This window comes from Sorex fumeus, unplaced genomic scaffold, assembly GCF_029834395.1.
Source record: "Sorex fumeus unplaced genomic scaffold, SorFum_2.1 ptg000265l, whole genome shotgun sequence".
Classification (NCBI taxonomy): Eukaryota; Metazoa; Chordata; class Mammalia; order Eulipotyphla; family Soricidae; genus Sorex; species Sorex fumeus.
This window is the reverse complement of record NW_026606322.1, coordinates 2,968,089-2,989,866: the sequence shown is the minus strand read 5'-3', so window position 1 is coordinate 2,989,866 and position 21,778 is coordinate 2,968,089. Positions and strand designations below refer to the sequence as shown.

Sequence of the window (21,778 nt, the reverse complement as noted above, 5' to 3'; positions counted from 1 at the left end):
CTGTTGGAGAATGGGAGTGGGTCTCTCCAGTTTGTAACTCTTCACCACTGGGAGCTCAGGTAACTGGTGCTCGCTTGGTTGTCTGTGGAAGCTATCCACTGCAATTTGTTATTACTTGTTTTGGGTTTTTGCACTGGTCCCAGGAGACATGTTCTTTGTGAGATAAATAATGCAGCCACTCTGCAGAGGCTGGCTGACTCTACCCGGTTCCACTGCATGTTAGTTGTTTCCATGGCTCTGGATCTGCATCTACTGGGTATCTAGAGCTAGATTTTTCTTTCCTTTCTAGGTTTTGGGGCCACACCTGGCGGTGCTCAGGGGTTACCCCTGGCTCTGCACTCAGGAATCTCTCCTAGGGAGCAAGGCGAGCATCCTACTGGCTGTACAATGGCTCCAGGCCCAAGAGCCAGCTTTCTGCATGTCACAGAGTATTTGATGTGGGATGCCAATCCAGATTTCAGAGATCTGGGCACTGTGGCTAGCTAACTCTGCTAATCTGGGCTTGCTGCAATGTTAGCTATGTTTAAGGTTCTCCGCTGGGAGCTTAGAGCCTATTTTCTGAGGACAGTTTTTACTTTTATCAGCTTTATTAAAAAAAAAAAAAAAGGCCCTCCCGTTGATCATTGATTTGCTCGAGCGGGCCCAGTAACATCTCCATTGGAGACTTTGTTGTTACTGTGTCTCGCATATCGAATACTCTCGGTTGCCGGGCTCTCCGAGAGGGGCGGAGGAATCGAACTCAGGTCGGCCATGTTGGCCGCTTGTAAGGCGAACGCCCTACCCGCTGTGCTTCGCTTCTCGGCCTTTTGGCTAAGATCAAGTGTAGTATTATATATTGTATTATTTTAATTTCTTTACTTTTACAGGTTAAAATCATATAGCAACCAATCTTCACAAATTGATTTTAATGATTTTCTGTTAATTTCATTTTCCACTCCATTAAGCTTTGTTAGAACAGGTAAAATAAATTTATTGTGTTCTCAACAAAGGAGCAGGCTGGGCGGGGTGTGTGTGTGTGTGTGTGTGTGAAGGGAATCTGGGGACATTGGTAAAGAGGAAGGGCCATTAGTGGTGGGAACAGTGTTGGAACAATGTATGCCTAAAACAACTCTATTATTAACAACTTTGTAAATCATGATGTCCTAGTAAAAATGGTAAGAAAACAAATTATGTCAGAAAAACCTTCTGATCCTTGGGCCAGAGCAATAGTACAGGAGGGTGCTTGCCGACACGGGATCGATACCCAGCATCCCATCTTGTACCCCAAGCTCCACCAGAAGTGATTCCTGAGTATAGAGCCAGGAGTAATTCCTGAGAATTGCCAAGGTTGACCAAAAATCAAAACCAACCCCCCATCCCCAAAAAAGGGCATCTGATCCTTATTCACTTAACTATATCTCTCAGTCATGACCAATGCTATTACAACTAGATTCCAATTCTCATTCTTTCTGAATATTATTCCATTTCCAATTCTGAGCTACTGATCACACTTTCTGGAATGTCCCAACTCTTCTTCCACCTACACACATTCTACGCATCCTTGAAGTGCCTATTTAATTCCGACCTCTTTCATAAGCTCATCCCCAGCTGTTCCAAGTCACATTAATCATTTACAATCTTTAAATTCCTATACCTACAAATATTTGGAACTTATAATAAATATACTCATTTTTACTTTTACAACTATAGATCAGTGAGTTTATTTAGATGAGTTTTTAATCATTTGTAGAAACGAGATACTTTGTATCACTGTAAAGAGATATACAATCTGTGCAACTAACTTAATATAATAACTGTCTCAGAGCACATCCTGATTTTCTAATCGTTATCACCCACAGAACTTTCAAAGCATGTACAGAGCTTTGCAGGGTTTAAATTCCCAGCTTCTGAGAGTCAGCTAGATATTCAAACACAGTAAGAATAAGGAAATCTTGGGGCCAGAGAGGTAGTACAACAGGCTGATCCAAATTCAACCCCTAGGAATCCATACGGCTTCCTGAGCACAGTCAGAAGTGATCACTGTGCCAGGTGTAAGCCATGAGTACTACTCAGGCTGCCACCTCCAACATATAGGGAAAAAAAAGAAAGAAAATGAAAGAAAAAAAAAGACAGCACAGCAGGTAGGGCGTTTGCCTTGAATGTGGCCAACCCAGGTTCGATTCCTCCTCCCCTTTCGGAGAGCCTGGCAAGCTACCAAAAGTATCCTGCCCACTTGGCAGAGCCTGGCAAGCTACCCGTGGTGTATCCGATATGCCAAAAACAGTAACAAGTCTCACAATGGAGACATTACTGGTGTCCGCTTGAGCAACTCGATGAACAATGGGATAACAGTGCTACAGTGCTCATACTTCAGTTAAAATTTTTGACACTGGGCTGCAATATGAAATATTTCTTACTACAGCATCATTCAAAAATTTGAAATCCACCGTGGTAAATAAACTTGCCTGCAGACATATTTCCCCAAAGGAAAAAAAATCTGCATGTAAACTGAATTCTTATCAATTATTCCCATCTAAACCCAAAAACCTGACTATCGATATGGAATAAACATCACACCTTACCAAACCTGAAATGTACACTTCAAAATTCAAAGGGCTAGAGCGAGAGCCAAGCACAGGCAAGGCTTTAAGCACTGCTGCATGGTAATGCCCAAGACCTGTCAGGCACAGCACTGTCTGGTCAAGTATCACTGGGGATGGCCTCCAGTCTCCTGAGCTCTGCTAGGGGGAAGGACTCTCTGCTCCTCCCAAAAAGTAAAGAAAAATAAATGATCATTTTGTTTCAGGCAGTAACTATTAACATATATCTGACACATCTAAACTAAATATTAAGACTTTTATTTTTACATCATTAAACACATAAACAGAAAAAAAAAGGTGGGCATTTGGGGGGATGAGGAAGCGGTTTCCAAGATAAGTGCATGAAATCAAGGGAATCACAGAAATATACTTTATGTGCCTTTATGTAAAATTCAATTAAGAAAAAATTCAGGTAAAGTAACAGCGAGCAAGCCTAAAGCTGTGGGTGTATGGTAGGCAGCATAAAACTGTCTATCATCTCTTCAGCAAAATTCATTCTACCTGGGGATCTTTTCCGCTACCAGTAACTCCACTTTTAGAATAATTAAAGTTTTAAAGTTTGTTTCAAAGACTATTCTTATGAACTTTAAAAGGGACTTTCCTTTAAAAAGAATTAAGAAAAACAAAGAGAATAAGTCAAACATCTACAAATCAGCAATTCCACTAGGACTGAAAAAGTATTTAATCCACCTGCTTCTCTCGGGCTGTTATCTCTTGAACATGCATCTTGCTGATTTGCTCTTTCAAGCCCGTGTTCACCAATGAACATATACCTCCCTGTTTCTTTGCTTGCTGTCTGGCTTGATCTTTCAAGCCCATATACTCCCTTGCACATCTATCTCTGTATTTCTGCTTTTTCCATTCTGTAGGAGCTTGTGCTCTTTCTTTAACAAGTATGTCTCTCTGTCTCCCTTGATATCTTTCCCTTAAGAGTTCTGTCCAATAGAAACTAGCTTCACATGTGTATACACACACACATACACACACGAAGTTTAAGTCCATCTCTGTATTAATGACTTAAGTTAACTAAAAACCTTTAAGAGTAAAGTCTTTTTCAAATAACTTATAGTGAAAAATTATACCCGAGTTCAGGAATCACAGACCATACACTACTCTCTATTGGTTAGCTTTCTATCGCTTTCTATCTCAGGATAATCATTTCTTTCATTATTTTAAATTTTATATTTAACTTAAAAACCATGACTTACAAAGTTATTGACTGCTGAGTTTTAGGCACATACTATTTCAATACCAATCCCCCCACCAATGTTAACTGCCTTCCACCATACTCCAGTGTTCCCATACTCCATTACCCACAGGTCTGTCCTTTGGGTGTATATAGCTATATCACTTTCCCAACGTACCAGTATAACCAAAGCACCAACCCCTGCTCCCCCATTACTTGCCTTTCTCATCTTCTTCCTTATCCCTTTGATTTCTGTCCTTCTCTGTCCTCCTCCCTAAGCTCTGGAGTCAAGGGTGATCTGGGCATCCTCCATTTACTAAATTACATTTCCTCATCCAGATACTGTAAGTAAAGTAAGATCACCCTGTGTTTGTCTGTTTTCTGGTTTACTTTACTCAACATGTACTTTTCAGTTCCAACCAGGTTGTAGCAAATTATATGATTTCAATGTTGCTTGCAGGTGCATAGAATTATTCCATTGTGTATATATACAACATCTTCATGATCTATTCTTCTGTCATTGGAAACTTAGATTGATTCCATTATCTTAACTATTATACTAAGAGCTATGAGTTGGACCAAATAACACAACCCCAGCAGTGGATGAGAGTCTCAGAGTAATGATTTCTAAAACTTAATTTATATAAAAATTAAGCTTATAATATAGTTGAAATCATATACAGCATAAAACTGGGAAGATGGCTCAAAGGGCTGAGTACATCTTTTGCACGCTGTCACTGTCACTGTCCTCCCATTGTTCATCAATTTGTTTGAGCGGGCCCAGTAACGTTGTGAGACTTGTTACTGTGTTTGGCATATCGAATACATCAATGGTATCTTGCCAGGCTTTGCCATGCGGGCAAGATACTCTTGGTAGCTTGCCGGGTTCTCCGAGAGGGGCGGAGAAATCGAACTCGTGTCGGCCATGTTGGCTGCATGAAAGGCAAATGCCCTACCCGCTGTGCTATCGCTCCAGCCCTTGCCAGATACCTAAATTTAATCCCCAGCACTGCTAGAAGCAGCCCTGAGTACTGTCCAGTAGGAAAATGAGAAAACAATTATACAGATGTTTGTATGTGTGTATGTATCAAGCACTAGCAAAGAACACTTTGAAAATAAACAAGGAAATAAACCACCTGATATCAAGAAGAAATTTAACAAAAGGAAGTAAGATACATCATGAAAACTGTGAAAGAAATTAAGGAAGTTCCATATAAGGTCAGGCGATGGCTCAAAGGACTGGAACACATGCTCTGCAAACTGAGGGCTCCGGTTCAAAGACCAGAACAACCTGGTCTTCTTAAGACCTCCAGAAATAACCCCACCTCCAACCCAAAATCTGAGCTGAGTAAACCTGGAGCAGTAAGACAGGAATAATCCATAAGCACTACCAGGTGTGGTCAAAAATAAAAGTTAAAGAAAGATATTACAAATCAGGGATTAGAGGACAGAATGATAAAAAGGCAAATTCATAAATTTATCAAAATTTAAATCTCATTTTTAAAAAAAATTAAAATACAACACTGAATTTTCCAATGAAAGGCAAGAGATTTGACTATATAATATTGCTAAAAAAGAAAAAAGTTGGACTCACACTTCCAGATATCATCTTGCTACAAAGTTAAACTAACTAGAGTAGTAGCGGTATTATGAGAAATACATAAGCAAAATAAAAGTGAGGGATCAAAAATGCCTGTATTTCTAGCCAACAGATTGCTAATGAAGGTGTCAAGAATTGCCTTTTCAACAAATGAGCATGGCGAACTGGATATTCACCAACGGAAACTGAAATTAGATTCCTGCTTTTTTTTAAACACCAGAGGCAGAAATTAACTTCAAGTGGATCATAGATCATAGACTATAACATTCTTTAACATTGCAAATCTTTGTGTCCTTGGAGTTTGGCAGGAATTCTTAAATACACGTACAAAACTTCCATCACTTTCACTTCCATGAGCCCTACCACGGTCTCACAATGAAAATCTAAGAAAAATATGCTGGAAGCAAGATGAAGAAAAGCAGTACTTTTGAAATAGGCCTGTGACCCACTGAAACCTCTTAAGATTTATCTTCAAAAGAAAATATTACACCAGACATATTTTAATTGAGGTAAAGAAAACATTCTATCTCAACTTCTTCTACTCTTGTAGGTACAGAAAGAGAAATATAAAATTCCAGTCTTCTTGCCTCACTTAGGGCGGAAGGAAGGAGAAAGCCTGGAAGAAAATGGGAGAAAGGACAAAAATCTGCAAAAACAATTATTAAAGCTCAAGTGCATGTTAACATGTTCACTAAAAGACTAAAATCTAATTTTAGGCTTCTCTTCCCACCACATCTTACCACCATACCAAAAGGGATCCTGTACAGTAACAGGAAAATACACGGAAACGAACTGCTTTTCTCAGGTTTTATTTTAAAGTCATAATCAGGAAACTGAAGACAACATAGAATCAAAATTAAAAGGCACTACAGAAATTTTTTGCTTCTGACACCTATGTTTAAAAACAAACAAAAAGTCAAACTCCTGCTAAATAAACACAAAACTTCAAATTAAAGGCCAATGCACCTAAGTTAACTTTTACTCAACACATTCATCTTTGAACAAAATATTACAAGGAATACTAAATTAAAAGACAAAAATCTGAGCATGAGTAAAGGTAAAGGTAAAGGCCCTCCCGTTGATCGTCGATTTGCTCGAGCGGGCCCAGTAACGTCTCCATTGGAGACTTTGTTGTTACTGTGTCTGGCATATCGAATACTCTCGGTAGCTTGCCAGGCTCTCCGAAAGAAAAAACAGAAGAACAATTTAAATATATTAGGGATTTTGAAATTGAATACAATTCAATTGTATTCAACAATTGTATACAACGAACTGAAAATTGAATACAACTAGATTAAAATGCTCTATTTAGTGAAGAAATGTGCAAGACCAGATGGCTAATGATTGGTAAATCAGAGAGGTAACAATCTTAAGAAATATTCTGAAGGAAATGATCAAGAACACTACTATAAAAACAGTGCATCTGAAGGTTTTGTTAATACACTGAAAATGGCCAAGGAAACATTTAGTAGGTCTGAAAAAAAAAAGAAAAAATAGAACCAGCAAGTACTGAGAGACAATTGGAATAGCTGTAGCTTACATGACGAAAAGACTACAGAAGAAGAAAAAGCAGTAAAACGTTTAAAGTAATAACTGAAAAATTCCTAAAAATTAATGTTAGACAGCAAACAAACCAGATACAGGAAATTCAGAGAATGTAATGGAAAATGCCACACACATACAAAAAAAACCCCACTACAACTAGACACATACACAAAAAGCAAAAAATCAGAGAAAATCTTCAAAGAAGCCGGTTGGGGGAGTGACTATCCAGAAGAAATGATAAAAATTATATTAACTTTTCTTCAAAAATTATGCAAGGGGTAAAAAAATGGGGATAAAAAAAAGTCATGCAAGGGGGTTGGAAAGAGCACTAGTACAGCAAGTAGGGCATTTGCCTGATACATGGTCAAACCAGGTTTGATACCCAGCAACTCAAATGGTCCTCCAAACCTTACTCCGAGTAGTCCCTGAGCACAGACCCAGGAGGAAATTCTGGGTGCGGTCTCATAAAAAAATCCAAAGAGCCAGAGAAATACCACAGTCGGAAAGGCGCTTGCCCTCCATGGAGTCAGCTGAAGTTCAGTTCAATCCCCAGCACCATGTAAGGTCCCTAAAGTACTTCCAGAAGTAATCCCTAAGCATCTTAGAGCAGGAGTAAGCCCTGGCAAAATCAGCGGTTACTGTGTCAACCACACCTCAAAAAGCAAAAACAAAACCAAAAAACATGCACGCACTATCTAAAATGTTGAAAGGAAAAATAGTCATTACTCTAGAATTCTGAATTGAGGGAAAAAAGTATCTCTTAAATAAGAAAAAGAAATACATTGCCATAAAACTGAAATTGACAGAACTTATCAGTAACAGATCTGCCAGGGTCCAAAGAAATACCTTAACCTTGTAAAGGATGGTCTCAAGCGCAATCCCTGGTCCCAACATAGCTGTCAAGAGAGATTCTGGCAGCTCTGCGATTTGATCCTGGAAACCCTGCTGCCTGTGATCCCTAGGCGCCACAAGCGATTTCTAGCCATGCTGCAGCTAGGTGTATGAGAACACCAAAACAGAGGGGACAGGACACCACCATCCACTCCCCTGCCTACCAGTAGAACCATAAAGAGATGTGCAACCATCAAGTCAGAAACTATGATCTCAGGTCAACACCTGTGCGCTCACCGCAGCAACCTCTGGCAAGCACTACATCAGAATGTGCGTGAGTGCTACAACTGATGAGTTCGGGGCTAAGAAAATCGCCCAAGGAGTTAGGTACTGAGTTTGATTCCCGGTACCACATAGCTACCAAGCACTGTATGTTGTGACCCTGTGGTACCCACTAAGAAGAGTATCACCAAGAATGAAACCTAGATCTCCTGACCTCTCCCTGGAAAATCCTCCTCCAAAAGTGTGACAGACAGCAAGTATTAGTGCAAGCACCACAATTAAAGGAATACAGCTCTCAGCACACACTACGGTCAAGTTTAAGAGCATTGCTACCTGATATACACAACCTCTAGAGAGTATCTGGACTAAAATGTGTGAGCATTAGAGTATGGAATGCTTGAAGTTCCTAATTATTAATACAAGAACAGTGAAGGGAAGGGAAAAGAGGCAAGGGTATCATACTCAAGAGAAAGAAAACACCTATAAAACAACCTGAAGGGCTAATATTTTTTAAATATCCATTAAAAAAAACCCACATATGTTGGAGCTACTAAACAAAAATAAGCCAGAAAAGACAATGAAATTAAAATTACATTTTTCCAATTCTTAAAAAAAAATCTATTTTTTTAATAACAGCAAATCACCTAACAGCAAATAACAATAATGTATTCAATTAGCTCATAGATTAGTGAAATCATTGATGGTCTCATTAAAATAAATGAGACCATGTTACTTGAAAACAAACTTTACCGTATACTCATCTACGGTCATGGTCCTCCCGTTGTTCATCGATTTGCTTGAGTGGGCCCAGTAACGTCTCCATTGGAGACTTGTTGTTACTGTGTCTGGCATATCGAATACATCACGGGTAGCTTGCCAGGCTCTGCTGTGCGGGCGAGATACTCTCGGTAGCTTGCTGGGCTCTCCGAGAGGGACGGAGGAATCGAACTCGGGTCAGCCATGTTGGCTGCGTGCAAGGCAAACGCCCTACCCCTGTGCTATTGCTCCAGCCCAAACAAAAGAATGTCCTCCCGTTGTTCATCGATTTGCTCGAGCGGGCCCAGTAATGTCTCCATTGTGAGACTTCTTGTTACTGTGTTTGGCATACTGAATACTCTAGGTAGCAGGCCAGACTCTCTGAGAGGGGCGGAGGAATCGAACCTGGCTCAGCCAAGCTCGCTGCGCACAAGGCAAACGCCCTACCACTGTGCTATCAAAAGAATACAAAATACAAAATACATTTAGCAATACAAAAGAATACCTTTAGCAAACTTGAAATAGAAGCAAACAGTCTCACCTTAATAAAGGATATCTGCTTCCAAAATCCACAGTTAACAAACTTAGTAGTAAATATTAAAGATTTTTATTACTAAGAATGGGAACTAGGCAAAGATGACTCTTCTTCACTAATATTTAACATTGTATAAGATGCCACATAAAATAAGACAATATAAATGAATGATACATATATAGGGAAAGAAAAATGAAATTACCTGTGTGCACAGATGACATAGCTGTTTATAAAAAAAAACCTCATGAGATAAACCAAAACCTCAAGGAATAAGGAATTAGCAAGTTGCAAAACAGTATAATATGCAAAAGTGGCCCACTTCCTTACACACCAATAATGAATATAGGAATGTGAAATTAAAACAGAAACACTCATATAGAAACCTCAAAAAATAAAATAATTAGAATAAGATCAAGCACCTGGAAATACATCCCAGAGAGGCAAAAAAGTATAGTCGAAGTGACATCTACAATTGTTTGTTCACTGCAGCACTCTTTACAATAGTCAGAATCTGGAAAAAACCCGGGTGCCCAAGAACAGATGACTGGTTAAAGAAACTTTAGTACATTTACACAATAGAGTACTATATAGCTGTTAGAAAAGATGAAGTCATGAAATTTACATACAAGTGGTACTACATGGAAAGTACCATGTTAAGCAAAATGACTCAGAAAGAAAGGGATAGACATAGAAAGATTGCATTCATCTGGGGAACATAAAGTAACAAAATAGGAGACTAACACCCAAGAATGCCCAATATTAGTACCAGGAATTTTACTCCATGACTTGGAGGCCAGCCACACAAGCTAGGGGAAAAGGGAGCTCAGATAGAGAAGAGAACACCAAATAAAGGGTGTTGGGAGGATCCTCCCACGATGGGAGAAGCATGCTGAAAGTAGACTATAGACCAAACATGATTGTCACCCATTGCCTCTTTTGCAAACCACAACACCCAATAAGAGAGAGAAAACAAAAGGGAATGCCCTGCCACAGAGGCAGGCTGGGATGGGGGGAAGGGGGATGGGAGGGATACTGGGATCCATGGTGGTGGGAAATGGGCATTAGTGGAGGGATGGGTCACTGTATAATTGTATAATTGAAACCCAAGCACAAAAATTTGTAAGTCTACAACTGTACCTCATGATGTCTCACAAAAAAAATTTTAAAAAAAAGAATAAGATCAAACAAAACAACAAGATTTGGAAATCTTGATGAGGAAATCTATAAACTGAGGAAATGTACAAGTTTTTAATGGGGAACATTTCATGTATGTGGCTAGGAAGACAATATTATCAACATGCCACTTCTTCCTAGCATATCTATAGATTCAATGTACCCAATTAAAATCCCAGAAAGTACTTTTGTATATAACAAATAAACTACAGAATATGTAAGAACACTGAGGAGACCTGCTTTGTAAAACTACAATAAAAACAATGTGATCAGTGGAAAAAAAAAAGTCAAACAGACTACTGAAACAACCTCTACCTCCAAATAGCTACCAAAGACACGCTTAACTTTAGGAAGAAACAAAGGTATTCATGTAATCTTCGATCAAATAGTGATGAAATCATGAACCTTAAAACCTTTTACAAAAATTAACTCAAAATCATTTATAGATCTAAACACAAAATGCAAAATTAGAATGCCTAGAAAATAACATGGTTTTAATTCAGCAATGACTTCTCAGGTAATATTCCAAAAGCACTATTATGAAACAAAAACATGACGAACTAGACTTCATTTAAATTCAAAACTTCTCAGAAAAAAGCAATAGTACACTGGGGTAGGGCACTTGCCTTGCACATGGCCAACCAGGGTTTGATTCCCAGCATCCCCTATGGTCCCCTCAGCCTGCTAAAATTGATCCCTTTACACAGAGCCAGGAGTAAGCCCTGAGCATCACCAGGTGTGTTCAAAACAATTAAAACTTCTATTCTTAGATACTAATAAAAAAACCCAGTACAAAATAAGAAGAAAATCTCTGCAAAAGCACCCATCTGACAAAGCAGCATTAGCAAAAATAGTGAAATAACCCTTAAATGTGGCAGGTGGACATGGCAATCGAAGAGATTCAAGAGGAAGTCACGGATAATCTTCTTCATTGCCACCTGGAAGATGTGATAGATTCATCAGGAAGTAGAGGGCAGCCATCTTAGTCTTGTAGTCGGCAAAGAACAGATGGGCGTTGCAAATACTTTTCCCGGCTTCTGCCACATCGGCCAGTACTGCTGCTCCTCTCTTTGAGGTTTTCCTTTATCACTTCTCTGCACTGCTTTGTGAGCTCGGACATTAGCACGTGATAGTCTGAGGCTCGCGCCAAACCACGATGGCGAATGAGCTCGAGAGTTTCCGAAGACGTGTCTTTTTGTGGCTTTCTCTCTCTCTCAGTGTTCCTCGCACAATCATGGAGGTGCTGAACCAGTCGATTATATTCCTTGCTGTGATGGCATCTTCCCATGTTGCCGCAATAGTGCCAAAGAACTCCCAGATGGTGGTCATTCTGGGAATTCTCTTCTTAAACTTTGCAGCCCTTTCTCTCTGCTCCGTGAAGTAGAATTTTGCACGAAGGAGATGGTGGTCCAATCCTGTTTAGGGACAACGGCGATATTGGTCAGGCAAAACCGTCGATATAATGTGATGTGGTCAATTTCTTTGTGGAACTGTCCACCGGGAAATTCCCATGTCCAATGTTTAGATTTGGCCTTCTAGAACTGTGAGTTACCATGGATGGTACTGATCGACATGATGGACCCAGTCTCTCACCCTGTTCGTTCCATACTGGACCATGAGTCCCGATATGGAGCTCTTCGGGCGACTTTCTCGTTCCTATCTTGGCACTAAAATCACGGACAATGACCTTGTGAAGGTGTGATCTTCTTTATAGAACTTCTCCAGCTCCATGTAGAACTTCTCAATTTCTTCTTCATCATAGTTGGATGTTGATACATAGATGACAAAGATAGAAACTGCCACCAGGAAGCCACATCTATTCAAGAGTAAGCATCCCATTTAGGTTGTTAGACATTCGAATGAATCAATGCTAATGGCCAAGTTAGTGTTGACAAGGACAACAACACTACCAACGCCTCTATTGTCACATGTTTCGAGGAACAGTTCTTCTCCAATGTCAAAGTAGCGTGATGTGGGTGATGCCTTCTCGTCTTGGTCAGACCAATGTTGTACTTGATCTTTGCGCTTGCACCATCAGGTCCACAATGGATGCTTCCGATGCCAGGGTATGTGCATTGAAAGTACAGACTATCATTTTAAGTCCTACTTCGTTTTGGCAGCCTAGTTCGGACCTGAGATTTTTATCAGCCTCTCCTTGCTCTTTCTTCTTACTGCTGCCGTATCGGGGGCTCTTTCAGGGTTAGGGGAATGAGGCCCACTATTGTTACTGTTTTTGGCATATCGAATACGTCACGGGTAGCTTGCCAGACTCTGCCCTGCAGGTGCGATACTCTGAGTAGCTTGCCAGGCTCTCCAAGTGGGGTGGAGGCTCAGGTGCTCCTAGTCTACCAAATGCAAGCGTCTGGTCGACTAGCATGTTGTAACGATCTGCAGCACCTCTTGATTCACTCTTCACTGGTCAGCATCACTGCCACCACCCACCAAGATGAGGCAGTGAAACATATGGTTCACACCATATTTGAAACCCATTGAGTACAGTATGGTAATTATTTAAAATGGATGGGAAGTGTCTTATGATGTGTCCGGGATGCGGCCTGGAGCGAGGCAGCCATTAGGTAGTGGAGGTTGGCCAATGAGATTATCTGGAGCCGGCAGGGAGTGTCGTATTGGTGTGAGCCCTGGGCCGCCAGAGATTGGGGGGGACAGGGAAAGTATTTTGCTCCCAGGTCCCGTCAAGCCCAGATTCCAAGGTCACAAAGCTCATATACCAAATTCCATAGGATGGATATGTCGTTCCCAATGTTCTCCCTTCCGAAATCCAACATGCCATTTCATCAGTAAACAAGCGAACAGCACCCAGTCCAGACTAGGTCGGACCCGAACACTTGAAGAATCTGCCATCAGTACTCATCAATACATTGGCTCGGCTCTTCACATGCTACCTGTCTGAATACAAGCTTCCGTCCCAATGGAAAACCAGCAGGACGGTTCTGCTGTACAAGAAGGGAGACACCCATCACATTGACAACTATCACCCAATCTGCCTGTTGTCTATCTACAAGCTGTTCACTCGAGTCATCCTGAGTAGGATTGGCAGAACACTAGATGAAGGACAACCATGCGAGCAAGCTGGGTTCCAAAAAGGATCCAGCAGGATCGACCATATCCACATGATAACCAAGCTATTGAAGTTTCTCGAGAGTTCAAGATGCCACTTTGTCTAACATTCATTGATTCTGTTGAGACTGAAGCGGTCACTGAAGCCTTAGCCAAACAGAGCATTCAAACTCAGTACATCAGGATCCTCCGTGAGCTGTATTATGGATTCCCCACCAGGATCTCACCATTCTACAAGGAAGTGATCACTGACATTAAGAGAGGGGTTCGGCAGGGCAATATCATTTCATTGAAACTCTTCAGTGCCACCCTCGAGAATGTCATGCGATGACTGGAATGGGAAGAAATGGGAGTAAAGATAGACAGTCGGCAACTATACCATCTCTGTTTCGCTGATGACTTTGTTCTAATAACATCAAACATTAGCCAAGCAGCACGAATGCTGGCCAACTTTGACTGTGGGTGGAAAGGTTGGACTGCAGCTGAATCTCACGAAGACAATTTTCATGAAAAACGGACTAGTTCCTGACGTTCCATTTGCTCTCAACAAAACAAACATCTCCGAATTCAGCAGTTATGTGTATCTACATCGAGAACTCAACATGACTAAAGACCTGGCACCTGAGCTGTGCCAGAGGAAGAGAGCGGCGTGGAACACCTTCAAAAGCGTCGAAGAAATAGCTAAGAGGACACACATCTCTTCGACTCCACCATTCTTCCTACACTAACCTATGCCTCAGAGACCTGGACCCTATGAAAACAGGATGAGAACGCTATTCAGGTCTCCCAAAAGCAATCGAAAGAGCTTTGCTTGGAATATCACACTTCACTCAAGTGAGAGAAGGAATCCGGAGTTCTGACCTCCATGGACGATCGAGAATCAGGGACGCTGTCTTGTTTGCCAAGGAGTCGAAAATCAGATGGGCTGGACATGCAATACGATTTGAAGACAACAGCTGGGCTAGAGCTGTTACCGACTAGATTCCACAGGACATTTGAAGAACGCCTGGCCGCCCACCTACAGACAAGATGGTCAGACTTCTTCGTCACGACCCTGAACAAACGGTTTGAGGCTCTTCATGTTCCTGGAGCAAGCAGATGCCATTGGGCTACACTAGCACACAATAGGAACGAATGGAGACATTACTGGCACCTGCCTGAGCAAATTGATGAGTAACAGGATGTCAAGTGATCAAGTGAACCCTTAACACTCAATTTCAAACACTAAATAGGGAATAGATATGGACCCCAGAGGTACAGCATTTGCCTTTCATGTATGAGCTTCTCAGTGAGACCCCAGCATCACTAACTAAATAACTGACAAACTGTCATTAAAGTGGACAAAAGAATTGACAACAGACACTTCACCAAGGAAAATGTAATAATGAAAATGAGAATATAAAATTATGCTCAAAACAAATAGAGAAACAAAAAACAAAAGAAATTTAAAAATACAAAGAAAAAAGAAAACAGAATAAAAATAAATAAAATCATGCACAACAGGTATATATCATTCAGGAAACATAAATTAAAACAACAACTAGACACACTGTCATTGTACACTGCATCACTGCTGTCCCATTATTCCTGTATTTGCTTGAGTGGGTGTCAGTAACGTCTCCATTCTTCCCATCCCTAAGATTTTAGAAGCCTCTCCTTGCTCGTCCTACTGCCACATTGGAGGCTCTTTCAGGGTCAGGGGAATAATGCCCATTATTGTTACTGCTTTTGGCATATCAAATATGCCACAGGGAGCCTGCCAGGCTCTGCCGTGTGGGCGGGAGACCCTCGGTAGCTTGCTGGGCTCTCTGAGGGGGACTGAGGCTTTTGAGGCAACCTCTAATTGCTCCAGGAAAAACTGCATTGCTCTCTTCCTGGAGCTTTGTTTTACAGCCTCTGCATCTTGGCTGTTGATGAGATTACATGGTACCAGGGGCAGTTTGTGGGTGTGGCTGCCAAGCTACTGGAAACCTGGGGATCTAGATGGAGAAGGCCCAGTCCTGATTCGAGCAGGCTTGGAGCTCTCCGCCACGAGTCCCACATACCTGGGTTCCTCTGACAGTTCCTTCATGGGTGAGGCTAACTAGACACCAACAGCGTCAAAACTGACAAATTTACAGTACGTTCTGTTTTATATGTAAAAATTTGTTTTAATCTCAAGCCATCTAAATCACAGAAAGACAGATAGGATTCAAGAATACAACATCACGCTTTTTTTCCTATTTTATTTTTCTCTCTGGAATAGAGGCAATAAAAAACTATAATTTTTAAAGCAACCCAAAAAACCTGTCTACATCAACTTCTGCACAGCTTCTCCAAGATCAATTCAATTAAAATTAAAATTTTAACAGTTGTCCTACATAGACCGGTAGGAAAGTAGCACAGAACAGTTTTATCACTGGCTGAAGAGATAGCTCACATAGTAGAGCACATATCTAGAATGTATATGGCCCCAGTAATCCCTGACCCTCACGAGCACCCGAACACAGCATGACCTACCTGAACACTAAGCACTGAGTCATCAGGCTTGTAAAGCAACCAGAGCACTGAGCTCTGCCAGCAGTGGCCCCCATTTTTAAAACATGTAGCACTGTAGCACTGCCCTCCCGTTGTTCATCAATTTGCTGGAAAGGGCACTAGTAATGTCTCACAACAAATTCTGAGACTTGTTTTTACTGTTTTTGGCATATGGAATACATCACGGGTAGTTTGCCAGGATCTGCTGTGCGGGCAAGATACTCTCGGTAGCTTGCAAAGCTCTTGAGAGGGGCAGAGGAATAGAACTCAGGTCAGCTGCATGCAAGCCAAATGCAGTACCCACTGTGCTATCGCTCCAGTCCAGTTCACCATAATGTATTGAAATAAATACAAAAGTAATTCATGAATGTTCTTAGCAATTAAAATCACTGTCACTGTCCTCCTGTTGTTCATTGATTTGCTTGAGCGGGCCCAGTAACATTGTGAGACTTCTTGTTACTGTGTTTAGCATATTGAATACACCATGGGGAGCTTGCCAGGCTCTGCCATGCGGGCGAAATACTCTCAGTAGCTTGCCGGGTTCTCTGAGAGGGGCAGAGGAATCGAACTCGGGACAGCCGCATGCAAGGCAAATGCCCTACCCGCTGTGCTATCACTCCAGCCCAGTAACATTAAGTCTTAAAATATGCTAATAGATACTGAATTAGTAGACTGCTGGGAAGTGGATAATCAAGTCATCTAAAATTAGAGCTAATTCAACTATAGTCTCTACCTATACCTGCAGGCTCAGAAGTTACCAATCTTCAAGAACTATCTACACAGTCAAGAAAATTTGAGAAATCTTAATCTAGAATTATGGACAGCAGCATCAAAACTCAAAAAACTGCCAGTATAATTTCATCTTCCTTCCAAATGTAAACAGAGGGATTTTGCTTAATATCTAAGACTTAAACATGATCACAAATTCCAATCTGCAGATAATCCACACTTCCTTTATCTTCCAGGTGACCTTGCAGAGATTATACTGTACCTATTTGTTTTAAATTTATTTTTTGAGTCACTGTGAGATACATAGTTACAAAGCTGTTCCTGATAGAGTTCCAACACCCATCCCTCTAACAGTGTACATTTCCCACCACCAAGGACCCCAGTTTTCCTCCTGCCATCCCGCAGTCCCCAGCCTGCCTCAGTGCAAGCACTTTCCTACTCTCTCACTCTCTCTGTCCCCCTCTCTTACCCCTTCTCTCCTCTCTCGCTCTCTTCTTGTGGGCATTATGGTTTGCAATATAGAATCTGAGAGGTTATTACATTTGTTCCTTTACCTACTTTCAGCAAACAGTTCTTATCGACAGTGATCATTTCAGACTGTCTTTGTCATGGTGGCCCCTTCTCCATCTCAACTGCTTTTTCCCAAAGCACTTGAAGCAGGCTTCCAATCGTGGAAGAGTGAAATATCATCTGCACTTCTATGTTTATTGCAGCACTCTTCACAGTAGCCAGAATCTGTATATCCTTTAAAAAGTATTTTAAAGATATAAAAGCTATCTGTAGCAACTATGAAGTTCTGCCTCTCAGATTTAACACAGGGAATATCACCGACTAATGGTCCTAGACTAAACGCTCAAAGCTATCCCCATCATGGGACCAAATCAAGCTAAGGATGGACTATTTCCAGCAAATATCTGGCTAAATATATTAAGCATATTTAAAGGTGCCCCTTTCCCATGTGAATTATGAAACTGATACTCATTAAGTAAATAAATTCAAGTGGATAAAAGTAGTAGGTAAAAGATGACTACCAATGGATGGCCAAGAGACAACCAGAGTCAACAACACGGAAAAAATGGTCATCCTCACTTATTATTATGAAAATCCAAATCAAGAAAACAAAGTTAGATACTATCTCTCTTTGTGAGATAGTAAAGGGTTAAGGTACTTCCTTGCCCTCAACCAACCCCAGTTTGATCCCTGGCACTGTATAAGGTCCCCAGAGCACCATTAGGAGTGATCCCCTAGCACAGAGCCAGGATTAAGTCCTGAACACCACTGAGTATGGCTCCAAAACAAAATAATCAAAAAATAGAGCTCATTCACAATAGCACAATAATGACATTTCATACCTCCGCCTCCACATCTCAACAACAGAGCAAATTAAACCAGGCAGGAGATCCAACACCTGTGACTCAGCTCAAATGAGAACTGAAATTAATAGTTAATGAAGCTAAGATCACTGATTTAAAATGCAACTTACATATCCTCAATTAGAAAATATCAGTCTCATTACACACAGTAGATATTGGAATTGATTAATCTTCCTGCTCTACTACCAAAGGTCTCCGACATGAGGTACAGAGCTGGACTTTACCCTTGCAACATAAGCATTTTCTGTCATAACTACTTCCAAACAAGTAAATTAAAAATTTAATTTATTCTAATTTATCTGCTATGAAATCAGAAGAGAAATTTTCAAACTGAAAATGCAATAAAAATCTACTGAAATAAATCTTTTTGTACAAAAGAATTCTTGGGAAAAAGCTCAATATCTTATAGATTTGCTTGAGCGGGCCCAGTAACGTCTCCATTGGAGACTTTGTTATTACTGTGTCTGGCATATCAAATACTCTCAGTAGCTTGCCGGGCTCTAATTGCCAATGCTGAGGTAATTAGCCCTAGTTTTCTTTATCTTAATCTTTCTGTCTTGTTTTTTCACTCCAAAACATACTGAATTCACTAACAAGAGCAGGGTCAACAGCTTGGCTTTATTATTTAATAGGACAAAGAAAAGACCCTATTCAAACCTATTTCTAGGAATACATAATTATTTAATGCACTCCTAGATTGCAGTTTTGTAAATAGCAGATGTAAAACTATAGAAATTTAGCTTTACAGCTAAATTAAATTCCTCCATTTAATGTAATTTAGAGAAATGCTAATTTATTAAATCAAGATACCTTACTTTTATTTTTTGATATATAACATTTAACAAAAAGAAGAAAGAATATTTAAAGTTCCAAGTAAGTGGGTAGTAGAGTGGGGGAAAAGAGGCAGGGAATTCAGCACAGTATGATACTTTTTGGTACCTAGAAGAATAAAAGATAAATGAAAATAGTAATGAAACTAATAGCAATCAAACACTCAGGAATAAGTAAGAAATATCAAAAGTCTATTAAATAACTCAAATATCAAAAGTTTATATAAATAACTCAAAAGAAACAAAGTACACTTGACCAACTGAAAAGATTTCTCTTACACGGAAACAAAGTAATTCAACATCAGAAATATATCTGTTCTTCCTAAATCAATTTATAAAATTAATAAAATAATAAAATACTAATTAGATAAATTTTAAAAATCAGCAAGGTTTCTTTTTATGGAATGAGCCAAAGTTTATACAAAAAATAAGAGCAAACCACCAAAAAAAAAAAAATCAGCTACAAGGGCAAATTCAAATTTACCCCTATAAATATTAAAACAAATTATAAAAAACCCTATTGTGGTTAAGATAACAAATATATAAATATAAATGGTCATGAGTAAGAATGGGAAGTCCAAAAATATGTGGAAATATGGCATAAAATAACAGCAACATATCAAATAACTGTAATAATTATACTTTTCAATACATTACACTGAGACATAGTTAATGATTTTAAAAAGATAAAGATAACTCACACATCAATCAGGGATCTGTATGTTAAAGGCAAAATCTTTCAACTAATGACACAAAACGTAGATTTCTCTTAAGCCTGAGGGCCGGAGAGACAGTACAGCAAGTAAGGCAATTGCCTTGCACACTGCCGACCTGGGTTCAATTCCAGGCATCTCATATGGTTTACAAAGCACTGCCAAAAGTAATTCCTGAGTATCACGGGCTGTGCCCTCCCACCCTGTCAAAAAAAAGCCTGAGATTAAAGGCTTTCTATAATGAAAACCTTTATAAGGAAAAGGCTGTCTAGTAATAAACTACAGGTACAAAGAAGGAACAACAAATTTGATTACACATAAAAAGTACTGAGGAGAACACAAAATACTAAATATTTCTTTCACTTATAATGATTATAAAATAAAGAGTTCCTTAGACTTGAGAGAAAGACAAAAAAAATTTTTAAACAGCTCTCCAAAATGGAAAATTCATCTATACTCATAAATACAAAAAAAATGGACTTTGAAAAGATGAAAGATGCTAAAAAAGATACACATAGCACATTGTAAACTGAAAGCACAATGAGATCCATTCTTCACCTATCCAGATTTGCAAAAATTAAAACAATGCCCTGTCATAGTCACAGTGAAAGAGACATTCATATACTACTTGAGAGAATGCAAACAGGAAAGTTATTATAAACTTGTGTTTTAGAGGGGAATAAGAGCATATTTTGGGTCACAGATGGCTTGGAGACTACCATCAGCTCTGTACTCAGAAGCTACTCCGAACTGTGCTCAGGGTTCGCTCCAGTCACGCTTAGGAAACGATGCCATGTGGGTGTCAGGGATTGATACAGTGTCAGTTGTATGCAAGTCAAGTGCCTTGACTGCTGGACTACCTCGCCAGCTTGTTGGTACAATATTTATGGATAGGAATGTTGTCACAGTAAGCAAAAATGTGTTTATGTTTTAATACTTCTGTCCTCTTTATCTTAATTTACTCTGAACTAATTAGGGAAAAGTACATGTGCACGAGGTTATTCATACCAACATTTCTGAAGATTGCAAAAACTGAAAAACAAATATCCATAGAGAGAATGGCTGAATCAACTAAGCAATACTATGCAAATGTTTTCTGAAGTGTGAGAAAATTTCAGAGCTGATATGAATGATTTCCAGAAATTATAGTTGAAAAAAAACAAAATGTAAACTAGGACCTTTAAGACACTACTTTCTGAGAAAATTAACAGAACAAAAAAATTATACTTGGGTCCAGGGGATAGCTACAAGGCAAAAGTTCCTGCTCAGCAAATGACTGGTTAAAGAAACTTTGGTACATCTACACAAAAGAATAATATGCAGCTGTCAGGAGAGATGAAGTCATGAACTTTGCTTGTAAGTGAATAGACATGAAGAGTATCATGCTAAGTGAAATCAGTCAGAAAGCGGAGGACAGATACAGAAGAACTACACTCATTTGTGGAGTATAGAATAACATAACATGAGGCTGACACCCAAGGACAGTAGATACAAGGGCCAGGAGGATTGCCCCATAGCTGGAAGCCTGCCTCATAAGCTGAAGGGAAAAGGCAGATGGAATAGAGAAAGGATCACTAAGAAAATGATGGCTGGAGAAATCAGTCGGGATAGAAGATGTGTGCAGAAAGTAGATAATGGACCAAACATAATGACCTATCCGTGTCTGTATTGCAAACCATAATGCCCAAAAGTAGAGAGAGAGTATGGGGAATACTGGCTGCCGTAGAGGCAGGAGGAGGGTGGGGAAAGGGAGTATACTAGAGAGATTAGTGGTGGGGAATGTGCACTGGTGGAGAGAGAGGTGTTTGATCATAGTAACCCAAATATTAAAGCTTGTAACTATATCTCACGGTGTATGATTGTAACCCAAACATGAAAGCTTGTAACTGTATCTCACGGTGATTCAATAAAATTTAAAAAATAGATAAATTCCTGCTTTACCAGCTAAAGGCTTTGAGTTTAATTCCTGGTACTATCCACATGCACCAAGACAGCCCTGGCAACAGCTGACTAGAACCCTCAATGCTTCAATGTAGCATGTGATCTCCATA

At 39.9% G+C, this 21,778-nt stretch overlaps 1 protein-coding gene and 1 pseudogene across 2 annotated transcripts in view; one reads left to right on the top strand and one right to left on the bottom strand.

The window, feature by feature from the left end:
• GSK3B (glycogen synthase kinase 3 beta) overlaps nucleotides 1–21,778 on the bottom strand; it is a 192,587-nt gene that overhangs the window by 108,555 nt on the left and 62,254 nt on the right. The gene's annotated exons all lie outside the window — the stretch shown is intronic.
• On the top strand, nucleotides 791–863 carry LOC130018746 (uncharacterized; annotated as a pseudogene).